The sequence below is a fragment of the Hirundo rustica genome, chromosome Z (genome assembly GCF_015227805.2).
Source record: "Hirundo rustica isolate bHirRus1 chromosome Z, bHirRus1.pri.v3, whole genome shotgun sequence".
Lineage (NCBI taxonomy): Eukaryota > Metazoa > Chordata > Aves > Passeriformes > Hirundinidae > Hirundo > Hirundo rustica.
Genome location: NC_053488.1, coordinates 67,743,412 through 67,769,893, shown reverse-complemented (window position 1 = coordinate 67,769,893; position 26,482 = coordinate 67,743,412). Strand labels below are relative to the sequence as shown.

General features: G+C 41.5%; 1 protein-coding gene across 17 annotated transcripts in view; it reads left to right on the top strand.

The window, feature by feature from the left end:
• Positions 1-4,192: 4,192 nt before the first annotated feature.
• The window catches only part of MOB3B (MOB kinase activator 3B), a 91,283-nt gene continuing 68,993 nt past the window's right edge, over positions 4,193-26,482 (top strand). For 5 of the 17 annotated variants that reach the window (XR_009208618.1, XR_009208617.1, XM_058424126.1 and 2 more), the window contains exons 1-4: positions 4,641-4,739; positions 5,313-5,540; positions 6,658-6,783; positions 14,709-14,828. The gene's annotated coding sequence lies outside the window, so the exon portion shown is untranslated. Of the gene's footprint in view, positions 4,317-4,612; positions 4,740-5,312; positions 5,541-6,657; positions 6,784-14,708; positions 14,829-26,482 lie in introns of those variants that run through there. The other 12 variants (XM_040090537.2, XM_040090528.2, XM_058424120.1 and 9 more) reach the window with 11 other exon arrangements.

Genomic DNA, 26,482 nt, shown 5'->3' with positions numbered 1-26,482 from the left:
TTAACTTTCAGGGATAACTGGAAGGCAGTAACTTGTTTTGGTTGTCCAGTTATTTAACAGGGAGCTTATCTGAAAATTATTTTACTGTATCACTGGTTTTTGACCTGGCATTTTCCTAGTATTCTGTTTAGGACTTTCCAAATGCCTTAGAAAATTTTGGGTTTGACAGTTTTCTTTTTTAACCTACTCCTTCTTAGGGCTGTGATCCCACAAAATCTCTATATGCATGTTTTATTGTCTTTAATTTTGTACAGAGAGATATGGAACACTCATGTAATGTCAGTGTCAAACCTGGCTGCAGGGCAGAAAGAATTGACTCGTCTGAAAGCAGGGAATTGGTAATGACATAAAAAAGCAGCTCTATCAGTGACTTAAACATGCTAAAACATTTGTGCTATCATGAAAAAGATTATTTCTACTGCTCTTTGTTCAGATGTCTTTGTGAGAAACATCTAATGGCTGCTTCATAAAACCAAGAAAATTGTTTCAAAAAGGGTCATTTTTCAGGCTTTTCTTACAGCATTTGTTAAGGTGCATGGGTTACTTCTATTATCTTTATTGGCAAGTGTTTGGAAATAGAAGTAAATCTGTCATAATAGAGTACTTCCATGCAAGAAAACCAATCTCCTGCCCAGTCACAACGTGCTGACAGCTTCTTAGGTACCCATCCCCCTTTTCTTCTCTGCTTTTCCAGCCAATATTTCCTAATTCAAGCTCTCATCTAAGAGGCCACAGATAGGGTCCTTCCCTCAGGCCAGCTGAGGTTCCGCTTTGACTTCCTTTGACATGGAAGCTGCTACCTAAATTAATCTCCAATTTGAAGAGAGACAGAAGTCAAGCCCTTCTGTGACAGTACAGTTGGGATCCTGTAGTGGTTTCACGTTCGCTAAATTCTGGTTGCTAAATTTAGTGTAGTGGTCTCAGTGCTCACTCTTTTTCTGTGGGAGAGAGATTAGGAGAAAAGCAAAGCAGGCTGAAGCTTAAAAATGAACAAATAGTTTTATTAACACACACTAAAAGAATGGAAAAAGAAAGTTGGGGAAAAAACCTAAAACAAAACAGAATGAAACTCCAAAAACACCCTTCCCTCTGCCCTACAAACTGTTAACTTTCCTACAAAACAACATAAAGAGACAAAACCTGTAAGTTTCAGTCAGTTTCACCATTTGAAAATAGTCCTTCACCAATCTTTAGGAGAGGAGTCTCTCTTTAGAGTCATGGATCCCACTGACAACTGAGAACAGTTCTCTTGTGGGTTTTAACTGTCACAAAAACAGCCGCCTGGAGAAACCTGCCTTTGTGACCCCTCCCATTAGCAGTTTTCCAAGCTGCTTTTGGGTCATGGGTCTTAGACTTTTGCATACTGGGGTGCCACAGTTTCAAGATGGATAACTCCAAAGGGGAAGGATTCTTCATCTCAAGGTACAGAGATATCTTCTCACTTCTTCACTGGCAGAGAGGACTTCTCATCTCTATCTCTGTTCAAGAATCTTTTAGGATTAATATCACTTAGTCCATCACAAACACCTTTGCTCAAATCCACACACAAATCTAAACAATCATCTCCCCAAATGAATATCTTTCCCTGATTTAAAGGGATAATCTAAATATAAAGTTCATTTCCATGGCTCAGTAAGGATGGAATGACAAACTCCTCAACCTCCTGTCCCAACAGTCTTTTCACTCTTGCTCCACTGACTTCATGCTGTTTCTTCTTTATGTTCGCTCTGTATCTTCCTTCTCTCTCTCAGGGAAGGGTTAGGCCTTGGGAGCTTCATGTTGCCAGGAAAGGGTTGAATCTGCCCGGAGTCTTTTTCTCTCTCGCTGCAGCTCATGGTGTTAAGATTTTCAAGGCTGAGCTGGTGAGGGGGGGTGGGGAAGAACTCGCACTGAAAGATCAGAGATCAGAGCACCCAGGCAGTCCGGAATCAAAACCAAACCAAACCAAAACAAAACAGGCAGGATCATAAAAGCCTTTTTTGCCCACCCCTAGTTTAAATAGGGGCAGGCCTCGGCCCAGCCAGGCCCGTAGCTGGTATCAGGGGCCCGGCTGGCAGCAGATGGGGCCCAGAGGCACAGCCCGGCCAGGGCCGCTCCTCTGGGCCCGGGTCAGCCCAGCCCCGATGGCCCAGCCAGGCTGGCGGGGCCCGGCCGACCCCCGGCTGCCACATGGTGCTACCTTTCTCTTTCTGGCAAAAGGAAAAAAGGGCTGATCTGCAGGAGAACAAGGGGTTTTATGTGGTACTTCCCAAAGTCGTAACTGACATTTTTCAGTGGTCAAAACAGATGCAAATATTCCAACTAACCCTCTGATAGGTCCCTGTCCTTTCTAAAGCAATTCCCACATCCTGACCAGGAAATACATTCCACATTTCTCCATAACTAAAAACTAAACTGTACTAACCCATGACAGATCCACAGAAGGGCAAGAGGCCACCTTCTTTGCCTTTCACAGTGGGAAAGGAGGCACAGTAGTCTTCAACAAACCTGGTTGAATTGCTGCTATTCTCTGCAAACCTGTAAAGTGGGTAGTTCTTGGTCAATGTTTGCCACGTTGTTCTTTTTCACAGAACACCTTCAATTTTGCATAATTATTTGTCTTGCATCTTTGTCAGGCTGTGCCCTTGTGGGTCTCTGCTGACTGAAAAGAGGGGAATTTGGATTTTGTTCACTCAGTGAAACTAGGATTTCCAAAACGTATTCAGCATTGCTGTTGGGTTTGAGATTTTTCCACTTAGGAACAGAGATTTTGGCATATAACCACCTTACATTTAGTTGGGTGTCAGTGAAAGTGGTCCCTGCTGTTATTCTCTTTTCCCTCCCACCGCCTGCCTCTTTTTTGTCTGTGGAAAAGATGGGTCAGATGGGAAGGTGTGAGAAATCTTTGTAGGCATGAAAAAGGAAGAACTTTTTTTCCCAGGCTGTAGATATATATATCGATATCGGTATAGATATCATCAGCTGGGAGAATGTGTGTTATTGTTGGGGTTTTTCCCCTCCTGAGACAATCAGTCCAATGTAAACTGTGAAGGTGGTTATTGCTGTACACATTGCTGTGTATAAACCTACTCCCATAAATGTCATGGGTTAGATAAACCAAAAATCTCATCAGCTGATAAAACAGTAACATGGATACAGTTATCTGGCAACCATGAGATAAGGTGTTGTGGTCCATGGTCTTTGCTGATGACTACCACATCAGCTGGGATACTGCTATGGAGAGCAAACTCCTCCAGAGCACTGTGTCTGCGAGGAGCTCTGTGAAAGAGGGTCATGGTGCCAAGTTTTTTTCTGCTACTGCTACAGGTTCCATGATTGGTCCAAGTTTCACATTTGTTGCCTAAACTGAAGTTAAGTTTCCCCCACACACTGCACCTGTATGGCCTGGGATTAGGCCTCTTCACAGAAATTGTGGGGAGTAATTGTCTTGCTCTCCCCTGCACTAGGGCAGCCTCATTTTGAGTCCAGTGTGCAGTTCTCAGTGCCACAATAGAAGGCATAAGGCCATTAGAGAGGGGGTAAAGGAGGATCATGAAGATGGTGAAGGGGCTTGAGAGGAAGCCATATGAGAAGAGGCTGAGATCACTTGGGTCTGTTCTGCCTGGAGAGGGGGACACTGAGAGGAGACATTGCAGTTACAACTTCCTTGTGAGGGGAAGAGGAGGGGCAAACACTGATCTCTCCTCTGTGGTGACCAGTGACAGGACCCAAGGGAATGGCCTGGACTTGTGTCAAGGAAGGTTTAGGCTGGCTGTCAGGAAAAAGTTCTTCACCCAGAGGGTGGCTGGGCACTGGAACAAGGTCCACAAGGAGGTGGTGACAGCACCAAGCCTGACAGAAGCATTTGGACATAGCTCTCAGGTACATATTGTGACTCTTATGGATGCCCTGTGCAGGACCAGGAGCTGGACTTGACGATCCTGGTGGGTCCCTCCCAGCTCAGGATGTGCTATGGTTCCGTGGGACGTGGGCTGACCCTCGGGAAGAGCCGTGTGTTCTGGGCTGGGCAGTGCGTGCTGTGGCCGCGGGGCGCGCGGGGCCCGGGACACCCCGCGCACGGGCAGGGGCCCCCTCAGGGGCCGCCAGGTGGCGCCCTCCGCGGCGGCCGGGCTGCGCGGAGCACGGGGGCCCGGGGCCGGAGGGGGTGGCGCCCGGGGGGCCGGGTCGGGCCAGTCGCCGAGCCGAGCCGAGCCGAGCCGGGCCGGGCCGAGCCGGGCATACGCGGGGGAGCCAGGCCAGGCTGTGGTGTTCTTTTCCCGGCCCTCAGGCGAGGAAGCCACGTGGAGGGTCGGCGGAGGCGCCCAGAGGGGTGGGAGGTAAGGCGGGGGCGGTTGCGATGGGTCAGGGCGGTGCACGCGAGGGTGGGGTCGGTCCTACCGCCTACAAACTTCCCGCCGTGAGCGAGACGCGTTTGCAGCGCGGCGGCCGCCTGCCCGCTCCCCGCTGCGGCCGGACCAAGCGGAGGTGACAGCCCTGCCCAGCTCCTCCGATACAGCGGAGACGGCCGTGCTCGGGTGCTTGGCCGGTGCCCGCCCCGCGGGGACTGGTTCCTGTTCCCCCGCGGCCGTACTGCCCTGGCGCCCCCGGCCCTCCTCCTGCGGCAGCGCGGGCGGGGGGCGGAGCCGGCCCCTGGTCCCGGCCGGAACGACAGGTGGTGAGCGCTGCTTGAGTGGACGGGACTTTGCTGGTGAGCGCGCTTCGCTCCGAGCAGCAGCGGCTGGGCTATAGCCCGCACGAAGGTGCGGGTTTTTTGTGGTTTGTTTTTTTGTTTTTTTTTTTTTTTTTGGGGGGGGGGGGGGTGGGTTGGGGGGGAGGGTGGTATTTGTTTATTTGTTCGTTTTCCTTTTCCCCATCCCGTCTCTCAGAGGTAGGTCGCTGCATGCTTGCTCCACAGCTTCAGGAGCCGGTTCGGTGCTGCCTGGGAGCCGCGGGCTCCATGGACCTGTTGCCTGAGCGCGGGAGGGACGAGCTGACCCGTGCCGGGCTGGGCGCAACCTCTCTGCGCCGTGCTCTGGCACAGGGAGGCGAGGCCCGGCGCCCTGCCTGCTGTTGTGACCGTGTTGTGCGTAGGGGTGGGAGCCTCAGTTGGGAGCTTGTCGTCTTCCGTGGCGTCTTAAAAATGGCAATTTTGTTGCACTTTCTTTATGCTGTCGGCGAAGTTAGTGTCTCAAGAAACGTGCCGTACGGCTGGTCTGCTAGGTCTTCTAGTTCTGGCGGCGCAGGCTCGGGGTGATGGATTTTGCTTTTAGTTTGCAAGGTTGCTCAAGAAAAAATGGTTTGTGTTAAACTCCTTGTTCCGTATTGGACCACAGTGTTTGAAATCCCTGCAAGTCTTCGCAGTCACAGTCTGACAGCTGGCCTCTCGCAGGCTGACCCAGGGCTTATTATGGAGAAATGAGTAATTGCCAGTGCAAGAACTCGCATGCCCTAGGGGTACCTGCTGTTGGCTTAAAAGAGAAGAACTGCAGTGCAAGCACAGACAGAGGCTCCTGGAGAGTCCTGCTTGAGGCTGATTGACCCTGCAGATCATCTGTCTTCTGGTAAGACTGCTGCCATCTGGTATTTGAAGATGTAGAAGCTTTCTTGTGCTCATTTGATGGTCAAATCAGCCTGTTCTGGGAGATTGTAGACAGCTTTCATAGATAAATATTCTGATTGAATAGCTGTATGATTGTCGAAAGGATAAAGGTATTTGAGGACCCTTCCCACGCCTGCTTAAATTTCAGCAAATTCCTAAATAGGCATCAGGATGGCTTCTATTCTCCAAGCCTGTGTGTATTTTACAAATTACATATTTAATTTGTATTTAATTTGTATTTAATGGGGGATACTTGTGAGGCAATGTTCTGGACGTACCTAATTGAAGAATTTATGGGCTGGTTGCACGGCAGTAGGTAGAGGTGAGCCTGTTTGCCCCTTTTCCATAGCAAAGCATGTTATTCAAGATTTTCTCTGAGTGGACTGATAATTGTGATGGTTATGCTTCCCTGCTCCATAGGGCACAGAAAAGATCATTCCTAGAAAACATAAAAACACTAAAACCCAAAAAACTTCAAACATAACAAAAAAACCCCAAATTCAAACAAACAGTTATTCCCCCACCCCGCCCCAAATATGGACATCTGAAAGCGGGCTGTGCAGTAGGAAGAAGAGGTAGGGTACAGTCAAGTAATACTGACTTACAGAAAGTGCTGAAGAGGAAAGGAGGTGGGTACAGAATGGCATGATGTTGCTTGGCATCAAGCCTCTTGCAGTGATGATTTTATGCAGTTTGCTGGTGTGTTGGTGTAGTAACTGATGCTGTTTAGAATGCATTAGTGAGTGATGTGAGACTTGGGGCTGGACCAGATCACTTCAGTTTCTTTGCTGGAGTTTCTCTCCTGAAAATATTCTTTATTAACTTCCAGCAAAGTGCTTGGCCCTGGGGAAGGTACTTGTGTTTGGGAACAGAAACTGGGAGAAGCAGAGAGGTCCAAGTGCCTTGGGAGCAAGGATTACAGAGTCATTTGGAATAGCAGTTGTTTAAAATTGTTACAGGACAAACATGGTACTTGTCTTTGTTTAAGACTTAATCGTTATCACTAGTTAGGTAAACTCAGATTTCAGATGGAATTTTCTCAGACAAAACACAATGTTTTTTTCATTTTTCTGTTTTAGGGTATTATCTCAAGATTAGATGCTTCAGTACCTTTGACAGACTGATGAATGTCTTGTGAGCCTCTTCTGAGCCAGGGACTTGGGCAAGAATTGTCCAGATAACATGGAGAGAGAAACCTAAAATGAGTAAGATATAACTGGAATTTAAGCTAAGTACTGTAGAAGTAAATTTATTTCCAGAGAAACTACACTGTACTGTTCCACTGTAGTGTTCTTGTGATGGGTAATTAGCATATTAGTATATTAAAGGAGAAATACTGAGGAACTGCAGGTATGGTTGAAGATCAGTTATACACTGGGTTACTGAGGGATTCTTTTAAAGGCATTTGGACCAGACAAGAAAAGGCCAGGAGGTTTTGCTCACTGTTCTGGTTACCCAGTCTTGATGCCACAGTCTTCTTTCATGCTGGTTCTCATATGCAGTGGGTGTTTTTCTCTTATTTTAAATCTTTACCTTTGAACAAAACTATGGATTTTATTTGTTTGGGTATTTTGGATAATTTTATGTTGGTCTCATGGCCTCAGGAAAAAGTTCAACAGATTAAAGCAGGATAACGGTGTGAGGTTGGAAAGAGGGCAAGGGAGGAAGAAAGGATATAAAACTAGGTCAGCCTGTCTTGTGAACCATCACTGTTGTTTGATTTACCCTGGAAAGATAAAAAGAGACTTAGCCTAATCAAGTAGTTTAATGGGAATACACTTTTTAAGAGCAGGGGGTTCTTTGGCCAAGAGTTTCTAAGAACTGTTTGATCTAGGCAACCTGTCGTCAGTTTTAATTTAAGACGTGCTTCTTTTGCTGTTGAGGGCATTTGCTTACCACACCAGTACAATCAAATTAAAAATAATTAAAAAAAAGTGAAGATTCAACTTACCCTTATGCTGACAAAAGGTGTAGATTTTTAATTGAGAAAGACTTCAGTAAATTCTGGAGATAGAAGTGTCTAGTATATCCAGGTGGTTGGTAGTAGATGACCAAGATTTCTATCTTAAAAATTACTCTCTTTCCACTGTAGTGAACATAAGTTTCGGACTTTGTATTTTTTGTGATTTTGCACTTACTACCATTCAAGGAAAAAAAAAAAAAAGCCACTTTAAAGTTTTAAAGCAATTTCTAACAGATAAAAGAGTGCAGTCTCTGAATCAGCAACTGGAGAGTATGCTGAATAAGTTTTTAAAGCATCTTCGTGAGCCCTGATACCAGACCTTGACTTAGGTGGTACTTCCCGTGTGCTGAAACTGGAAAAGTATGACTGGGGGCTGATTTCTTGCCCTTTGGTTATTCATTCCCTACTTCAGCTCTTCATCTTGGCAATTTGTCTTTTCCAGCTCATAACTGTCTGTATTTCAAAGTAATCCAGCCTTTCACTGATCAGTGCAATATGGTACAAATGCTAGCAGTGATCGCTTCAGATGATGTTTCCCCGCAAAATATGAACTTTCACTTTTTCTTATTGTAACCAGGAAAAAAAAAAAATCAGTCGGATCTTGAAATGTAGGGGGTGGTTTTTTGTTTGTTTGGTTTGGTGTTTTTGTTTCTTGGGGGTTCTTTTTGGTTTTTTGGGGGGTTGTGTTTTTGGGGTTTTTTTTGTTTGTTTGGGGTTTTTTTATTTTGTTTTAAGAAATTTGAAGTGGCCTTGAAATTGTTACTAATTCTAAAAATCATAGAATACTATTTTAACTTTCAAATTTTAGTGTCTCCCTTCTTCCCCCCTTACCCCCACTTTGTTCTTGTCCCCACTGACATGGTATTAGAGTGCTTGATTAAGGTAGACATTGAAGTGGTGTCTATTCGCAGATATATCAAAGCCAATACACTAAAAAAAACCTGAGCAAACAGATGTGGTTTTGTTTCTTTTTGTCTCCAATCACAGGAGAGATAAAAAGTTCAGTTGTACAAGTTATATGCAACAGCAGTAGTTTAGAATTTTTCATAAGAATGTTCAGTACTGAATTTTTAAGTACTCATGTAAAGAACTAAAAGTCAAGATGTAGTTGTTTCACTTCAAATAGTAGAAGACCATATTCAGTGTCAGAAAATGCAACTCTTTTCATGGGGTAGAAAGTTGCATATATTGTTTCCTCAAGGAGGATTAAGACTGAATTCCAGGTGAGAAATATGAAATATGAAAAATGAGAAATAGTATTGGTTACAGTTACCTGTTTTCCTTCTCTAAGATGCAGTTACATTTAACTTGTAAAAGCACAGATTTTTAACAGAGAGCTAGAGTAGGTAGTTCTTCAAAGCTGCATTCCCTATAAATGCTTAGCTGATACCAGTTGGGTAAACTTACCTGGATACCCCAAATTATCATCTAATGAGGTCTCTATTTCCCCCTTTCAGAAAAACCAATCAGCCTGCATCTTGGGAGGCTGAGTCACAATTGACAATGAGGAATGCTTGAATTAATAGGCATGTCTGCTTTATATTCATGGAAGTACATCCCTAGAAGAACAGGGATGAAGGAAGTAAATGTTTCCAGTTGTCCAGGGATGGGGTCTTTTTAGGTTGTGGTACTGTCATTACCTAACCAAAACGTGCTGTGATCCCATGAAGAGTTGATAGAATCCAGTAGGCTGTACAGGGTTGTTACCAGTCATACCTGGTGAAGCCTGTGCTGACTCTTGGTTTTTTAGAGACTGGAATCCAAGTGCAGAACAGAGCAAAGAAAGTATAACATAAATATAGGTACAGTGATACAACCTTACATCATACGTTATGCAGAGGAAACCTCAAGGTTGTGACCTTCAGTTCATCAACTTCCTTGAGCTTGGTATGCAAATTTGGTTTATGTTAATTTCTCACAATAACCATACATTAAAAGCAACAAATTAAAAAAAAAAAAAAAAAGCAAAGCCACCAACCCAAAAAACAGAATTAAGTGTACTTGACCATATTTTGCAGACATCAGACATACTTTGGTGTCAACTTAGTTGCAATGTGTTTAAATTAATAAAACAGAGACTGACTAATGAAGTTTGGAACGTTACATTATCTATGTGCCAAACTGCTCTTATGTTCCGTATACAACCAGTTAAAAACTGGGCTCTTCTGTTGGTGATTGAAAGCAGAATTATATTCAGGAGTCTGAAACACATTTTTTTCCTTCCTGTCTCTGTAAAGCAGGAGCACGTGAGAGGGAAGTGGGTGGGTTTGAGCTCCCTAGCCCAGTGTCTAATTTGGATGCCTAAAATTAGGCAGTTGTAAATACCCTGTTGTTGCATTCCTGGAATAAGGAATTACACAATTCTATTGCAACAGATGCATGCAGAATCAGGTGGGTTTTGTTATTGTTGTTGTTTGTTCATTTTTGTTTGGTTTGGTGTTTAGTTTTTGGGGGGTTTTGTTTGTTTGTTTTGTTGTTGTTGCTGTGTTGTTTTGTTTTGGTTTTTTTTTTTTCCTTTGGGAGGGATGGGGGGCTGGTTTTGTTTGTTTGTTTTTTCCCCAAAGTGAGAAGGAATTTTTTAATATATATTTCATTTGAATAAAGAAAAGGAAGGCAAACCTGAGTTATAGTCCAGCTCTCAAACTTCTTAGCAAAATGTTGAGATTCTCTCTTCAGGTAATGGTAACAGTGCAATTATTTTTTTGTCAAATTAATCACTTTTTCTTCCCCAGTTCCAGAAGTCATGGACATATTTTAACTCTTTTCTTCTTACATTCAAATTTGACTCATGCATTTTTGATAAATATATATGAGAAATGAGATATGCTTGAAGATCTGTGAAATCTGAGGTGGAAATCCGTGTCAGAAGTCATCCAATTTTCTAATGTATAGGGAATGATACAGAGACAATAAGGTATTCAAGGTGTCTTGAATATCACCTAATGAAGGTGATAACTTGAAGTACTGCTTCATTCTGCCTGAATGAAGAAAAGAAAGATAGGAGAGGAATGAAAGAAATTCATTAATATCTATGTTCATACAGTAGTTCTTTTCAGCTTAATTTTGTCTCCTTATGAACCTGAAGCACACTGAATGCATGCATATTTTTACATAGTGCTGTGAATCAACATGTCCTGAAAATCTATGCTGAAATTATTCAGTATGCTGTATAGAAAGCTATTTATAAATCTGTCTCTATATATATCATAAATATATATTTCATATATATAAACATATCTCCATAGGCTGTGGAGACTATTATGTTTGCAAAATAAAGATCAAAACTGGTAATTGACTTTTTTGTTTGGGAGGACTACTTATCATTATTTTTTTGAGTTTAAAGATGTCTTGGTCATCTTAAATTCTCATCTGTTTTGTGATTTAAGATTTTCGTAATGTATAAGACTACAGGAAGGTCTATCTTCCTTATGAATGTCTGCATCTTGTACTTTTTTCCTGAATTAGTGAAGTAATGCAAAAATAAATCTATGCTCTAATGTATGTAAATTTTTCAGGTTGTAAAAAAACTGTTATTTTATGTGGAAAGACCACAAAACCTTTTGTTTAAATAGTGCAAAGAGACAATACAGAAGCAATATCCACTCATATTTTTAAAGACCTTCTATGGAAGCAATGATACCAAATGCCCTTTCATTTGAGTAATTTACATGTTTAACTTATAGTACTGAATGTTTTTCGAAAACAAGCCCCAACTGTCAATTTGAAAATTATTAAAATGTGGAAATGAAAAACCTATCAAGAAGGGGTAAATTATTGTACTATTAAAAAGAAACAAAACATAGAAGATTTTACCTCTTTATGTAGTTTTTTTTTTCAAAAGACTGTCAAAAATTATAATATATGTTCTCAGTTCCATTTGAACTGTTTCCCAGGAACAATGGCTGTATTGCTTAGCTTCTAGGAAATTGGTGATTCTTTGAAAGTACTTTTTTATGCTGTATGTTGAGCTTTTTAGGATCCGTGTTTGAAAATGGGTTTTTGCTTTTGATTGTTCTTCTGACAAACATGTCTCCATTTCTTCAATTTGATGATGAATTCCATTTTGGAAATTCTTAATCTTGCTTGTATTCTGAACATCAACAGGAAGATTTTTGCTAAATAGTTGGAAGATCTGTTGAAGAAACTCATAGATGATCCTTATGATGTTCTTCTGTGTGACCTTAGTAATCTCCATGGGGAATCTGAAATCAGTTGTTTCGCTGAGACATTGCTGAGGAGAATAACCACCCATTTTCCACAGAAAGTTCATGATATGGTAGTTCACTTTGTTTCCTTGGAAAAGACAAACTGAATGTGAGATTTTGATATACAATGCCAGTATAATGCAGATCTGCAGTAAGCTTCTCTGAGCCATAATGGTCATGCTGATGAAGCAGTCAGCGCTGTTTTCCTTCCCTTTTTGCCGATCTGTAATCTTGCAGGTTCTTGATTGTCTTGTCTTGTTCACATGCTTCTCTTTCACATCTCTGAATTTATTTCATCTGTATGACATGCTGGGTCTTACTCTCGGTGTGGGAGTTGCTCTTTGTAATAACTATGGTCCTGCCAAGGTTTACTGTTTATTTCGGTTTCACACAATTGCAAAGGTTTTGCTCATTTCTGCTTTGACTGTATTTAATTGAAAAATGAGTAAATCAGTCAATGCCGTGATTCAGAGGATATTGGCAAACTAGCAGGTTAGAATGTGGTAAGAGCATTTCAACTTCTTACATTCTTAATAGAATAGGCAGTTCTGCTTGAAAAATTTTACTTTTATGCTTAAGTTGGCAAGGACAGTAAAAATAATCACATCCCTGGCTAACAGATACACAATCAAAGCAAGATGTAATTTTATTGATTTAAGAACAAATATAATTTTAGTAAGATAAATTGTTTTGTTTGGGCAATGACTCAATTACTTAAATTTTATTAGCAAAATAACCTTGTTGTTAACACAAGCATTGACTTACTAGGGGCATATGTTGCTATGACTATGTTGGCAAAAAAACAAGTATATACAACTCTTAAGAAAAAGATGCCTTTTTCTCCAAAATCTCTGATAGTTCACTTTTCAGAGAAGCTTTGTTCTACTCCATTATTTGATGAATCAGCCTCAATGTTTAGATCCATTCAGGAAAGCATGCTTTTACCTTAAAAAAGAAGAATTCCTTACATTTCAGAGTAAGAAAACTCTTCTTCTGAAGCTCCTCCTGTTGTCCTGAAGTGGGTTCTTTCACCGGTTGTGAGAGAGTCTGGCTCTGCTCGTCTACTGAAATGCAAAAGAAAGCAGCTTTTAAATCCAAACCAGTCAAATAAATATTTGTCCACAGTTATTTGGTTTATTGCTATTAAATCCTGTTCCTTCTGACTGTCTTATTCCTCTGGGGTTTGGGTCATTAACAAACAGATTCGAGCCTTTCGTGCCATTTCTTGTGAGATATATATAATTTTCTGACTCAAGCATTTGACTTGCATAATTAATCTCATCCTACAAAGGACATCAACATTCTAGCATATAGAAACTCACAAGTCAGTTTAATGTCTCCAGCTGGCCACTCTCTGAGTTGCAGGAATGGCCATAAAGCTGCCCCAAAAATCAGTGCTGTAACTTTACTTTGCTCTTACAGATGGTTTTTACTGAATATGTAGCTCTGCTATTTATCAGAAATTCATTGTTTCTCTGGTTTTACTGGAGCTAGAGGGTCTCGTGGGGATTCCTTGATATCTTCTCCTGGTCACCTCATTCATTACAAAAATTCTCTACCATCATAATGTTTCCATCTTTTCAATGACCCTTACTGCCTACAAATAGAACATTGATTCAGGCCAAAAGTGTGTGTGTGTTTGTGGAGGGGAAATAGGGACCTTTCAGGTCCCAAGCCCCCTGCTTATCATGTTTCTTTCACCTTTGTAATGCCAGTCTCTTTTCTTTCCACAATAACATGGTAATCCATCTAGCCTAAGTATGACCCCAGTTTGAGTAACCTAACTGTTAGGTTAACAGTTTCCGAAAGCTGATGCACTCCTTCCAGATTCTCTCAATATGAACCAACAGATCACTTCCAGTTCAACAAATGTGGATATAAAAAAGGGCATGTATAAAACCTGGCAGACCCCTGTTCCTTGTTTTAAACATGCCTGTATCACTGGTTGATTATTTCCCTGAGTCTGGCTACCAGCAGGACTAAAATACTTACTTCCCATATGCTCCTTATTTTTAGCCATATTCTTTTCATCCATCCCCACTCCTGTGTTATGTGATGTGAAAAAGACAAAACTAACATTCACAGATCTTCTGCCTCATCCCTGCTGCAACACACGGTCTTTGCCTTTTTCTCCTTTGTACATGACATCAGCATATCTCCTTTCAACATACACTTTTTCTGAATATCTGGGTCTCTACAATGTCATAAAAGCATCAGCATTTACCAAGTCAGCAACAAAACACCAACTCAAAAATAAAACTTCAAATATACATTTTCCCCATTTTCCAATGCGTTAAGTGTCTGCCACTGTTTACTTTAAATATTCATTTTATCTTTAGTCATTGGATCTTCCCCAGCTTACTCCAGCTTTTCAGAATAAAACCTCAAGAGCTATAGGGTAGAATTGTGGACTAGTTTGCCAGTACTCAGTTGCCCAGTTCCTTTATCCTTAGGTCCAGACCTCTAATACAAATATTTTTTTACTTTCTGCTCCAGCTCCTTGTTGTCAGAGAAAGGAAAAGCACTCTCTCCCATCATGCAGTTTGTGTGTAACAAGTTTAAAACCTAGGCATGTATTCATTTCCCGGTTCTGATCCCCTGTTGTTACACACTGCTCAGACCTTGTGTCAGCAAAGATAGGAGAACACCTCCACACTTTCACACACTTTTTGTTGTGTACAGTGATTCACTGTTCCGAATCCTCTTTATCCAATTTATACAGAGCTTGAATTTTTCAACTACCAGTCTCACTGGTCAGCCCAGGACTGGTTGCACTGATCAGTTACAACAAAATGAATATTGATACTTACCAGTCCAGAAATACATACCACTTTTGCTCTTGCTCAAATACCTCTGGAATGTTACACCTTTGAATTGCTCACCACCTTGATGCTTGAGAGGATTTGATGGAGTCTCCAATCAAACTGGTCCAAGTCCTATCTGATCTGATTCTCCTTTGCAGGCAGCAGCAAGATGATCCAGGAAAGGCAAGGCTTTATAGCTCCCATTTTTGTCACCAAGATTTTTGTCCCAAAATGGATACTTTCACCTGCTAATGCAAGAGGATGATCCAGGCACAGAGGTGAGGTATTTATTTACAGTTCTGCACAGAAAGAGGTGCTGGGACAAACCCAGAACACAGACTATAAAAACTTTTTACTATTTCTATATTTTAGCAAATGTATTAATGTTCCTTTGTTGCAAATTACATAATTCTGTTATTAATTAGTATTCTGTCTTCTCTTGGTCAAATGATTCTCTTGCTTCTTTTGCTAATTAGTCTGCTTTCTCAGTCTTTGAGTTAGTGGGTTTCTTGAGTCTGTGGTCATTGTTTTCCCTTCCCAGAATTATCCTTTACCCAGCTGAAGTGTTTGCTTTTTGACTTCCTTATCTTGGGAGTTCTACCAAATGACCTTGTGGCCTATAAATTCTGCATTCTTTGTGTCTGCTCTCAGTGGTGCATCCTTCTCCCCCAGCTCTGCTAAACTCCTCCTAGTTCTGTGACCGCTGAAGCATGACAAGCCCTAAACCTTAACAAGACTATTTTATGGGCAATTTATCTTTCTAATACCTGGACATCACTCCCATGAAAACAAGCTCTCAAGGAGACTGAATTCACTTGAGTTCATAGCAAAATGTCCCATCTTCATGACCGCTCCAGCTGGTGTAATGCTGAAATTTTTCTACCAGGGTCTGGCTGATGTTCTTCTCTGACTATCAGGTCTTTGGGCCAGGTTATAGTAGGACTGCAGGTAGCCACTGCTGGATGAATTGTAAGGGTCTGAATTGAGCCTTTGATAATGACAGTTCTAAGAAAGTGCAACGTAAGCACTGTGGCTTGAAATTGAAGTGCTGGGTTGGTTCCTGAATATACATTAACAAAGTGCCATGTTTCTGTGTATCACTGACTTCCTCTAGTGCTGTACCAGCCTTTTGAACTGGTTCCTGTAATCACAGTATACGAAGTCACGGGTGGTTGAAAAGGAAGACTGAGTTGAACATTAGGATAAGCAAAAATTACAAAGTATTTAGCAGGCAGAATTGCTCTTCTTGTGGGAATGTTTATGTATTACTACTTCTAAAAGTGAACTAATGTGATTTACCTTTATGTTACTCAGTCTGCATAATTACAGGAATATTTGAAAAATATGGAAAATATATAAGCTCAGAAGTATTTGATGTTGTCCTGATTTTGTCTGGGAGGGGTTAGTTTTTTCCTAATTGCATACTGTCTTTTAGATTCAGCACGATAGTGTTGATAAAATTCAGCAGGAGGATAGTGTTGATAAAGTGCTGATGATTTGGCTGTTGCCATCAGGACTGTTATTTCCTGTGCTCTGTCAATGAGCAAGTGCACAAGAAGCTGGAAGGGTGCCCAGCCAGGACAGCTGACCTGAACTGATCAAAGGGATATTCCACACCATAGAGCATCATGCCCAGTCTGTAAACTGGGGGGAAAGTTGTTCAGGAGCTGCAGATATGTCACTGACCAGTGGTTGATAAGCAGTTGTATTGTGCACCACTTACCTTTTTTGGGTTTTATTCCTCTTTATCATTATGTTTGTCGTTCATCATGATGATGATGATGCTGCATTTTGTGTCACTTATTAAACTGCTCTTATTTAAACCTATGTGTTTTACTTTTCTTTCAAATTTTCCTTCCCACTGGGGAAGGGGGAGGATTGAGTGAGTGGCTGTGTGGTTCTTGGTTCTTGGTTGCCGGCTGCATGACAGATGCAAGCACTGAAGGAATTCCACAATGATCTTAAGATTAGAAAGTATTTTGTTAAAGGTAAAATAAATTGTGTTGATGCTTGGGAGGACCTGTTATAGTCTGACAGAGTGAAAGATTGCTATGGATAAGCAGTTTCTTTATCAAACCAGTGAATGACTTCAGCAATTACACAGTAGTATCCTACTAACATTGGAACACTCTTTTTTTCTTTTTTTCCTTTTTCTTTTTTCTTTTTTTCTTTTTTTTTTTTTGTTTTTTTTTGTTTTTTTTTTTTTGTTTTTTTTTTTTCTTCTTCTGCTGATGCTAAGGCTGTAGTTATATTGTGGTGGTGTCACAAATTATCTACACCCAGAGGTCTTCAGAGCAGATAATTTATGAATTAAATTTGTGGTAGGGATGGTTTTGTATTTGAAAGACTGGACAGAGAACCAGGAGGGCTGTGGTAGATTTAGTGCATTTGTTTGCTACAGATGTCTTTTTAATTTTAATTTGGTTTACATGTCTGTAGATCTTTTGCATTAAATGGAACATTGATTTAAATCAAGTAAGGACCAGTCCTTTTATCTACTAAAGCAACATGAGAAACAGCTTAGTGCTGCATGACAAGGTGGATCTGATTCACCTTTCAGTGGTTGTATTCTGTTTATACACTGTCATCCCTCTTTTCCTTCCATTGTCTTTTCATAGGAGACCCATGTAGTGTTTTATTGTTGTGAAAAAAGAAATTAAAATTTCAAGGGGAGATTAAGCAGTAAGAAGTGATCATAGGTGATGAGGGAGCGAATATACTGTGGAAGAACTGTCAGGTCAGGGTTAGAGATCAAAGACCTGTTGGCTTTGTGCAGCTTATCTGAGGACAACTCAGGACAATTGCTTCTCAGGGTAGCTGAGTTGTGTCTACCTAATATTATGGATAACCCCCCAATTTGGGTACATCTGAGGACACACATGGAGATTACCGTCTTCTAAATTAGAACTCTTCTTCCCTGAAAACAGAGGAAGGCGATACACACATTCTACATTTTAGTGCTAACCACCCACCCTGTGAACCAAGCACCTCACACTGGCCCTTTCCTTATCTCTTCCTGTGAATAAGGAAATACTTTTCCTGTGGGAATGAGAAGAGTGGCTTGAATGAATAAGTCAAAAGCTAAGCATCTGTGCTCTGATTTCAGGGCTTCAGGATTTTGCATTTCATTGTATTCTTGCCTCCTAAATACTTCTCTGAAATTTTTAGTGGTAGACGAACCACGAGTTGCTGAAAGAACCACTCTTTTTCGTTGTTGTTGTGGGTTTTTTTTTTTTTTTTTGGTGTGTTTTTGTTTTTGTTTTTGTTTGTGTGTGTGTGTGTGTGTGTGTGTGTGTGTGTGTGTGTGTGTGTCTAGTACAATAAAATATGGTTTGGGGGTTTTTTTGGTTGCTTCCTTTTGTGGTTTGTTTTTCTCAAGAACAACAACAACAACATTAATAATAATTTTAAAAATCTCTCTTTCACAGATTCTTTATGTCTGACAAATGTGAGCATCAAAATGTCTTGTAGTTATGCTCACACAGCCTGTCATGTTTCAGTGAAGGCTAAGGAACTTTTGGACTGAGGATCCCATTTTGTGCCAAAGCAGGTGACGATATGAATGGTTTATAACTCCGGAGGGAACTGAAAACAAAATCCAGAGCAAAAAGCCGAAGTCTAGTACAAAGGACTAGGAGTCAGCTGAATGGCATTGAGATCTCAGATCTTAATTCACCTAAATGAATTCACCTAGGTTCAAAGTTTCTTAGTTTTCCTGTATTTTAACTACATCTTTCTTTACAAAGCAGATATATCTAGTTGCTGCATGTCTTGGGAGTGTTACACAGTTTCACCCAGGCACTTTAACAAAATTGTCTAGTGAAAGCATCTTTAAGATTGCTGAAATGAAGCAGAATAAAAAAAAAAAGGTTGAGGCCTTTTTGAAGTCAGAAAACCAGTTTTGATTTTGGACAGCCCTAAATTCTGAGAGAGATGCTGCTTTAGCTTATGTATAGTCTTCGTTTCCCTCAGCATTGCACTCATTTCTTGTTTAGAAAGTAGTAGTGATAAACTAATAGTTTATGTGATAAAAACTTGCCTGTGCTCCACGAGGCAGTGCAGAGAAACATCGGTAGGTGTGGAGGGGCCTTAGTAACCCTTTCTGCAGCTGCTCCGAGGCCCATCACTGGATCCTGTCCCCTCAAACCTAGAGAACCTGGAGGAGCACAATGAACAGTGGCAGGCAGAGACCCAATGTGAGGGTCTGAGGAAAGGCGCCTTTGAGCACTGTCCTGGGGCAGCCTCATCCCCATGGCATCTGAGAGAAATGCATCAACATGAGTCAGTCCTGGAGTACCTCACAGACTTCCTGGTTTTGCTGCCTGGGGATAGAGGATGCATTACAGCACACAGAGGAGGACTGTTTCAGGGTTACACAGGACTTACGGTGGGATGCTTAGGGGAGAAACCAAAGGCAGGGAAAGGAATAGAACTAGGTTGTTTGGGAAGGAAAATGCATTTGAAAATACAGGGATGAAAAGGACTGGTCATGTTTAAACAGCAGCTGGTCAAAACTTTTCTCTGTTGTGACCTGAAGAGCATTATGCCCTCCCGATAAACTCCATTTCTAAGTATTTTCCTGGGTAAAGGACTTTGGCTTTCCAAAGGAATTTCCATCTGGCTGCACTGTCTGGCTGTTTGGATTAGATTTTTGTGACTAATGTTCTCATCTGCTTACAATCAATTGTAATAAACAGACTAATGTTATTGTTCATCTGTCTGTGAGAAGGTCATCTTGGCAGCTAGTGAAAGAGTGGTTATGGAAACCCTACCCTAGTAATAGGAGATACAAAGTTCCTAATGCTTTCTCACTTGTACAAGTTAGTGCTGGTCTAGTTAAAGTTGAGGTGTCATCTATTTAAAAAAGGAACCAAAATGCCAGACTAGATTTGCTTCGTTTTCCTCCTGAGCAGTGTTTTTTTGTTTTTGGTTTTTTGGTTTTTTTTTCTGGGAAGAGTGCATACATCACTTTATTTTTCCTCTGGAAAACCCTTAGGCCTGAATCACAGAATACATGATAGGGGAAGCTCTACTGACTTATTTACCCCCAACTGCAGAGGAAGTATTTCACAATGAATGTATTTTAAGAGACCTTAATCAGCCAAAATACTCCTCAGAGTAAGCCTGTAATAAGACATGAATGATCCCAAGCACAAGGTGAAGTTTTACTGCACTCAGCAAAATTGATCTAATGGCTAACTCCTACCCAAAGAGCTGGTCCTTTTTATCTCCTGTTTGGCCTTAATACTTAATGTTTCAAATTGGAAAAATAATGTGACTAGAAAGCTAATTACCTTTCCTTTCTCCAGGCAGGTATGATGTTGATGACAACAAATTTTTGCCTGTTTTTCTACCTTGAACTGGCAAATCAGAGTAAAGCTCATAGCTAGCACATGGGGATGACCAGAAGAACCTGTCTCTTAGTATGGGAGCAGCATCTTTTTTCAAAAGGAGACTTGACACTAAGAGACTGGAAACTTGGAATTCGGAGTTTAAGAGCCTGTGCTGTGTAGAAGACAACCTGAAGTAATCATGTGATCTTGTCTCTTTGTGACATCCACAGAGGGAAGTGTTAGCTGTATTGCAAAGTGTCTCAGCACTTCATCTCTAGTACTTGGATGTGAGACTGGCTACAGAATGTAGAGCAGATCAAAACCTTTTAAAATCAAACTAATGAACTGCTAAAAAGCGTAACAATTTAACCTGAGATTCCTGGCTACTGTAAGTGTACTACTGTAAGTGTACTACAGACCTCTTTATTAAAGATGATGGCAGATGGAAGTCAGTTTGTGTTGTGTGTAAGAATCTGTATGACTCTTGGAGGCTACAAATGTGCATCAATATTATTCTATGATATATTATTCCATAGTAGCAACATTAACATAACTTTATTCCACAATGCATATAGGCAGTGATTCTGTAGGCTATCTTATATCATCCTCATAATAACAAATAACAGAGTATTTCTGGTCACTCGGGTTGGGTGGACCGCAAATATTATACTGATATAATGAGAACATCTTTTTATTGCTGACAAATCCTTTTTATGTCAGCATGGAAGTTTGCTTGTGAGAAATGTCTTAACAATGCAGCATGGCTGTAAAGAGACCATTAACTAAATAGTGATGTGGAATTGCCCTGTCATGGTGAAGGGAAGACATGTGCTAGGCATGTTTATAAGTTTTAAAATTTTATTTTATGAACTAGTGAAGTCTCGTTCCTGACCTGTTTGACTTTATTCTCCCAACACCTTTTCCTTGTGTCATGTCCAAGAAGGACATAGTGTAACATAGTCCACATCCTTCTGTGGTGTTACAGCAGTGATGGATGAGGGAAGAGCAACAGACATCACCTCCCTGCACTTGTGCAGAGCCATCCTTGTCTCTAAGCTGGAGAGACATGGATTTGACCCTGAGATTAGCTCAGTTGAGTAGAGTAGGGTGCTAATAACTCCAAGGTCATGGCTTAGTCCCTGTGGATCATTCACTTATGGGCTGGATTTGATGGTCCTTGTGGGTCCCTTCCATGTCAAAATATCCTGAGATTCTGGGATTTCATGGGTAGACCACTTGGTGGATAGAAAATTGGCTGTGTGGTTTCTCTTAAAGAGTTGTGGTCAACAACTCCTGGTCCAGGTGGAAAGTAGTGATGAGTGACATTCCTCAGAAGTTGGTAGTGAGACAACCACTTTTTAATATTTTTGTTGGCTACTCAAGACAGTGGGATCGAGGGCACCCTTGGCGTGTTTACTGGTGATGCAAAGCTGAGTGGTGCAGTCAACATGCTGCCAGGAAGGAATGTCATCCAGAGGGACCTTAACAGGCTTCAGAGGGGGCCCTGTTTAAACCTTGAGAAGTTCAACAGGGCCAAATGTAAAGTGCTGGATCTTGGTCAGGGTAGTCTCAAGCACAAATACAAGCTGGATGGAGAATGGAATGAGACTGTGCAGAGAAGGACAAAGGGGTGTTTGTGCCTAAAAAACTCAACATAACCTGGCAATGTGCACTTACATCCTAGAAAAGCCAAATGTGTCCTGTGCTGCCTCCAGAGCAGCATAGCCAGTAGGGTGAAGGAGTGGATTCTGCCCCTCTGCTCTGTTCTGCTCTGGTGAGACCCCACCTGGAACACTGCATCCAGTTCTGGGGGCCTCAGCATCAAAGAAAGACATGGACCTGTTGGAGCAAGTCAGGAAAAGAGCCACTATGTTGATCAGAGGGCTAGAGCACCTCTCCTATGAAGACAAGCTAAGAGAGTTGGGGCTGTTCATTCTGGAGTGGAGAAAGCTCCAGGGAGATTTTATAACACCTTCCAGTGCCTAGGGGGGGCTTGTAAGAAGGCTGGAGAGGGGCTTTGCACAAAAGCATGTGGTGATAGGACAAGGGGGAATGGTCTTAAGCTAAACAAAGGCTGGGTTAAGATAGATATTAGGAAAAAGCTCTTTACTGTGAAGATAGAACAGGTTGCTTAGAGAGGTTGTCGACTCCCCATTCTTAGAGGTATTCAAGACCAGCATGGACGCGGCTTTGATAATGTAGTGTAAGGTTTCGTCCCACAGCAGGAGGAGTGGTAGGGAATGGCCTGTAAGGGTTCGTTCCAATCCAAGCTATTCTATGATTCTGTGTGCGGAGTGATTAGGTTTTTCCTTTGTTGGTCAGCAGGTGTGTTTTCATCCTCCTTCAGCTGGTAATTTTGTGTGCTCTGGAGGACTGAGTTTATTTTGAGGGGTTTTTTTGAGGTTTAAATGGCTCTTTCAAACATCATTGAAGGAGGATGATAGTTTGTAAAGTTATTGTTAGCAAGACAGACACTTTGGACTGTATAAAGTCTTGTTGCTAAGAAATCAGTTAAAAACTTTAATAGAGAGATAATTAAATCTTTTTGCTTAAGAAGTTCTTAAAAGGTAATAACGTGCATAGAGAACTAATCAAGTCTAAGCGATTATTGTCAAGTGTCATGGCTGTGGACTTTTTGTGAAAACCTGTAAAATAAGGTGGGAACCAAGAATATTTACCTTGTCTTGGTTTGGCAACAGGTATAATAACATTGCCAAATTCTGCGTATTTATTGGGTTTTTAGTTGTTTGCTTTGTTTGGGGCTTTTGTGTTTAGTTGTCTTTTCCTTCTTGTGTACCCATCTCATAGTATGATTTGCATCTGTGTCCTGCCCCTCCCTCAAATGTTAGTGTTTCAGATTAGCTTTGTTTCCCCTGGGGAGTTGTTCACATATGAAAATGGACATAACCAGCAATTCTAAAAGCCTGGCTTGCTAATGATCTTGGCTGAAGGATGCTAGATAATTGCAGGAACACTCTGTGATTGATGTATTACCAAGTAACAAAGTTGTTCTGAAAGCTCTCATAAACCTTGCGAGGAATGTGTGATCAGATATATTCCTGTAACAGGATTGATTCCAGGTTGGGAATACCTCATGTAGCCTCATGAAACTGTGACTGTATCTGTTATCCCATGTTCAGAGAAGTGCCTGCAGTACCATCCAGTCTCACAGAATCACAGGGTGGATAAGGCTGGAAGGGACCACAGTGGATCCCGCATCTGGTCCAACCTCCCCTTCACACTAAATCAGAAACACTCCAAATTTCCTGCTTGGAGACCCTCCGTGAATTCAGTGATATTCAGTTCATTTGCTGTCTAGCTTGTGACTCCAGAGTGAAAACTACTGGTGCTGTCTTGTTTACTTATTAGAATTTTGCAGAAGTCTGTCTGTGAAAGATCTTGAACAGAACCTAGAACTTAAGTGGGTTTCTAAGAGCTTTCTTGGTCTTTGCTAAGTAAGCAGTTGGACTATATGGGTGAAGATCACTTTAGAAATTAGTGAATTGGCACAAGTCTTTTAAATCTGTGACATTAATAACTGGTCATTGGCACCCATCCTTATTTTGAAATTGCTTAGCCATGACAGGCAACTGAAGAGGGTTGCACATGACAGATTAATGTTTTGGGCAGCTTCTGAACACAGGAACTTTTGATGTGCTGAAGTCAGAAACTGGTTCACTGTGATGCTTTTTTCAAAGACTATTGGAAGGACAGCTTTAAAACCCTTGAAGGGTAAAAGATGTCAAGTTTATGCTATCCATTTTTTCTGGCATCCTAAAGTTCAGATATTTCATTTCCACTGTGAATTTATTAGATCCAAAGGACTCCCTTATTCAGTGGAAATTGGGATACATGTTGTTTTGTTGAGCAGGTTCAAGCTGAGACACACAGAGGGGCCAAATATATTTAAATAATATATTTGGAGTCTGGCTTTATGAATGGATGGCAACTGCAAATGAGGCAACAATGTTTTCCTTCCTTGGTCTGCTATTGGCCAGGTCTGTGACCTTGGACCGATGACCTGCTCTCATATTTCTTCCTTTCATCTGCTGTTCCCAAAGCACTTGAGGAGACATTTTTTTTACATGAGACAATGGTTTTGATAAGAATTTTGTGTTTATATCTTAGAGCAAAAACAGCAGTCATTTGAAAACTTGATCTTTTACTATTAAAATAAAGTAGGTTTCATAATCTGATTTGTTTATTGTGCTGATAAAGCTACCAAACACAACTCAATTACATTAATGACCTTTACAGAATTATAAAGAAGGAAGATTTCTCTGGGATTGTATATCTCATTATGCTTGCAGGTGTAATTTCTTAACTTCTACATTTTTCTAGTGCTTTGCATTAGTAATGTACTGGTTTCTGCAGTGTTACCAAATGTGACAGATTGCAGGGCCAGTGTGTTTTCATTGGGATGCATGGAATGAGAGAATCCAGAAGTGTAATATATAGTATGTAAGATATTGCTGGCACTGGATTAGAGTCCACTGTAATCCCTGAAGAAAATCTTGATTTCACATTACCTTCAAGAGATGATGTCTTGCAATGAAAGTGCTTAGATTGAAAAGCCTTCTGCTGAAGCATTTTATCCCCAGTAATGGAGGAAAATAGTAGGATAAGCTGCTAAAAACCAGAATCACAGGGTATCCTGAGTTGGAAGGGATCTGCAAGGATTGTCAGAGTTAACTCCCGGCTGTTATCTCTAGGATACAGCACAGGGGGCGTATGATTTAACTCCCTAAGTGTTCTTCTTTAGTGTTTTTTACTTGCAAAATCCTTTGCATGTGAAGGGATCCTTTGCATTCCTTCCTAACTACTTATCTCTCTTTCATGAGGAATCTGAAGAGTGCAGAATTTTCTTCTTTTTTGCTTCAGGCAATCAGGCAATCTTGAGTTCTGGTGCATGCTGCTTTACAAAATACAATCACCTAAATGTAATCCCCAGGTGTTTTTTTTATTATTATTTTGGGTTTTTTGGCAGAATTGCATATTTTTAGTAATCAATCTGTTAGCAGTACAGCTGGAGCACAAGTTGGGAGATACCTGTGTAACCCAGCTCTCCCACAGGATTCTCAAGGCTTTTCCACTGACACAGACTGCAGAATCCACATGGCATTAGGAATCAGAGTCTGTGGTGATAACCTCAATAACTGATAATAACCTCTTATTCTGCATCATACTGTAAACTAACATGTTAACAAAACAGAACTTAGCAAATAAATAAAGGCCTGAGAGAGGGCTGTGCACCACCAACATGGCTTCTGTTTTCCAAAGTCTGTCCTACTCTGTTCTTATCTAAGAACAAGTTACAGTTGAAAGATGGTGTCATGGTTGGCCCTGGCCAGATGCCAGCTACCCACCAAAGCCACTCATTCACTCACTCCCTTCTGCCGCTGGACAGAGGAGAGAAAATGTAACAAAGGGTTCCTGAGTTGAGGTAAGGACCAGAAGAGAGATCACTCATCAAATAATGTCACATGCAAAACAGGCTCAATTTACATATATGTGTTGAATTTATTACTAACAAAATCAGGGTAAGATAATGAGAAGTAAAATGAGCCCTTTACAATGCCTTCCTCCCAACCCTCCCGCTTTCCAGCTCTGCCTCTTACCCCAGTGGTACAAGGAGAAGGGGAATGGGGGTTTTGGTCAGTTCATCATCACCCGAGGCTGCTCCTGCTGCTCAGGGAGAGGAGTCGTTCCCCTGCTGCACTGTGGGTTCCCTACCACAGGAGACAGTTCTCCATGAACTTCTCTGACATGGCTCCATCTCATGAGCAACATCTCCCTGTGGCCTGCCAGATGTGAATACCGCCCACAGGCAGCAGTCCAACTAAAACTGCTGCAACATGGGTCAGTCTTCCTTGGGGTGCAGTCCTCCAAGGACAAGCTGCTCCAGCCTGGGAGCAGGGCCCTCTCTCCATGGGTCTCCCACAGGGTCACCTTTCAGGCATCCACCTGCTCAGGTCCTCTCAGGCATCCACTGTTCCAGCATGGGGCTCCCCCACAGGCTGTGGGTGGATCTCTGCATCCCGCATGGATCCCCATGGGCTGCAGGGGAATCTAAGCTCCAGTGCCTGGAGCACCTCCTGCTTCTCCTTCTCTACTGACTTGGTGTCTGCAGTATTGTTCTTCTCACATGTTCTCTCTCTGTTCTTCTCTGGTCACAATTACAACCGCACAACCCCTTTTTGTTTTGAATTCTTCTTAAATATGTTACCACCATTTCTAATTTATACAGCTTTGGCCAGAGGCAAATCTGTCTTTGAGCCAGCAGGAACTGGCTCTGTAGAACACAGAAGAAGTTTCCAGCATGTTCTCACAAAACCCACCCCAGAATCCCTCCCTTCTCCCCTGCCTCTGCCATTTCCAAAAACAGGCCGTGGAAATCCAATATGGACAGTCATAACTCAATGTCTTCTAAGACAAAGTAAGGAAGGTATAAGAAATTATTTTACACCACAGTAGAAAGCTTTGCACCAAATTAGGGAGTAAATATGATTCATTAGATAAAGAATTTAGCTTTGAGAGTCTGAATTCAACTGGTTAGAGCCTTTTAATTTAGTGCCTAGTGCCTCATGGCATCGTATTCA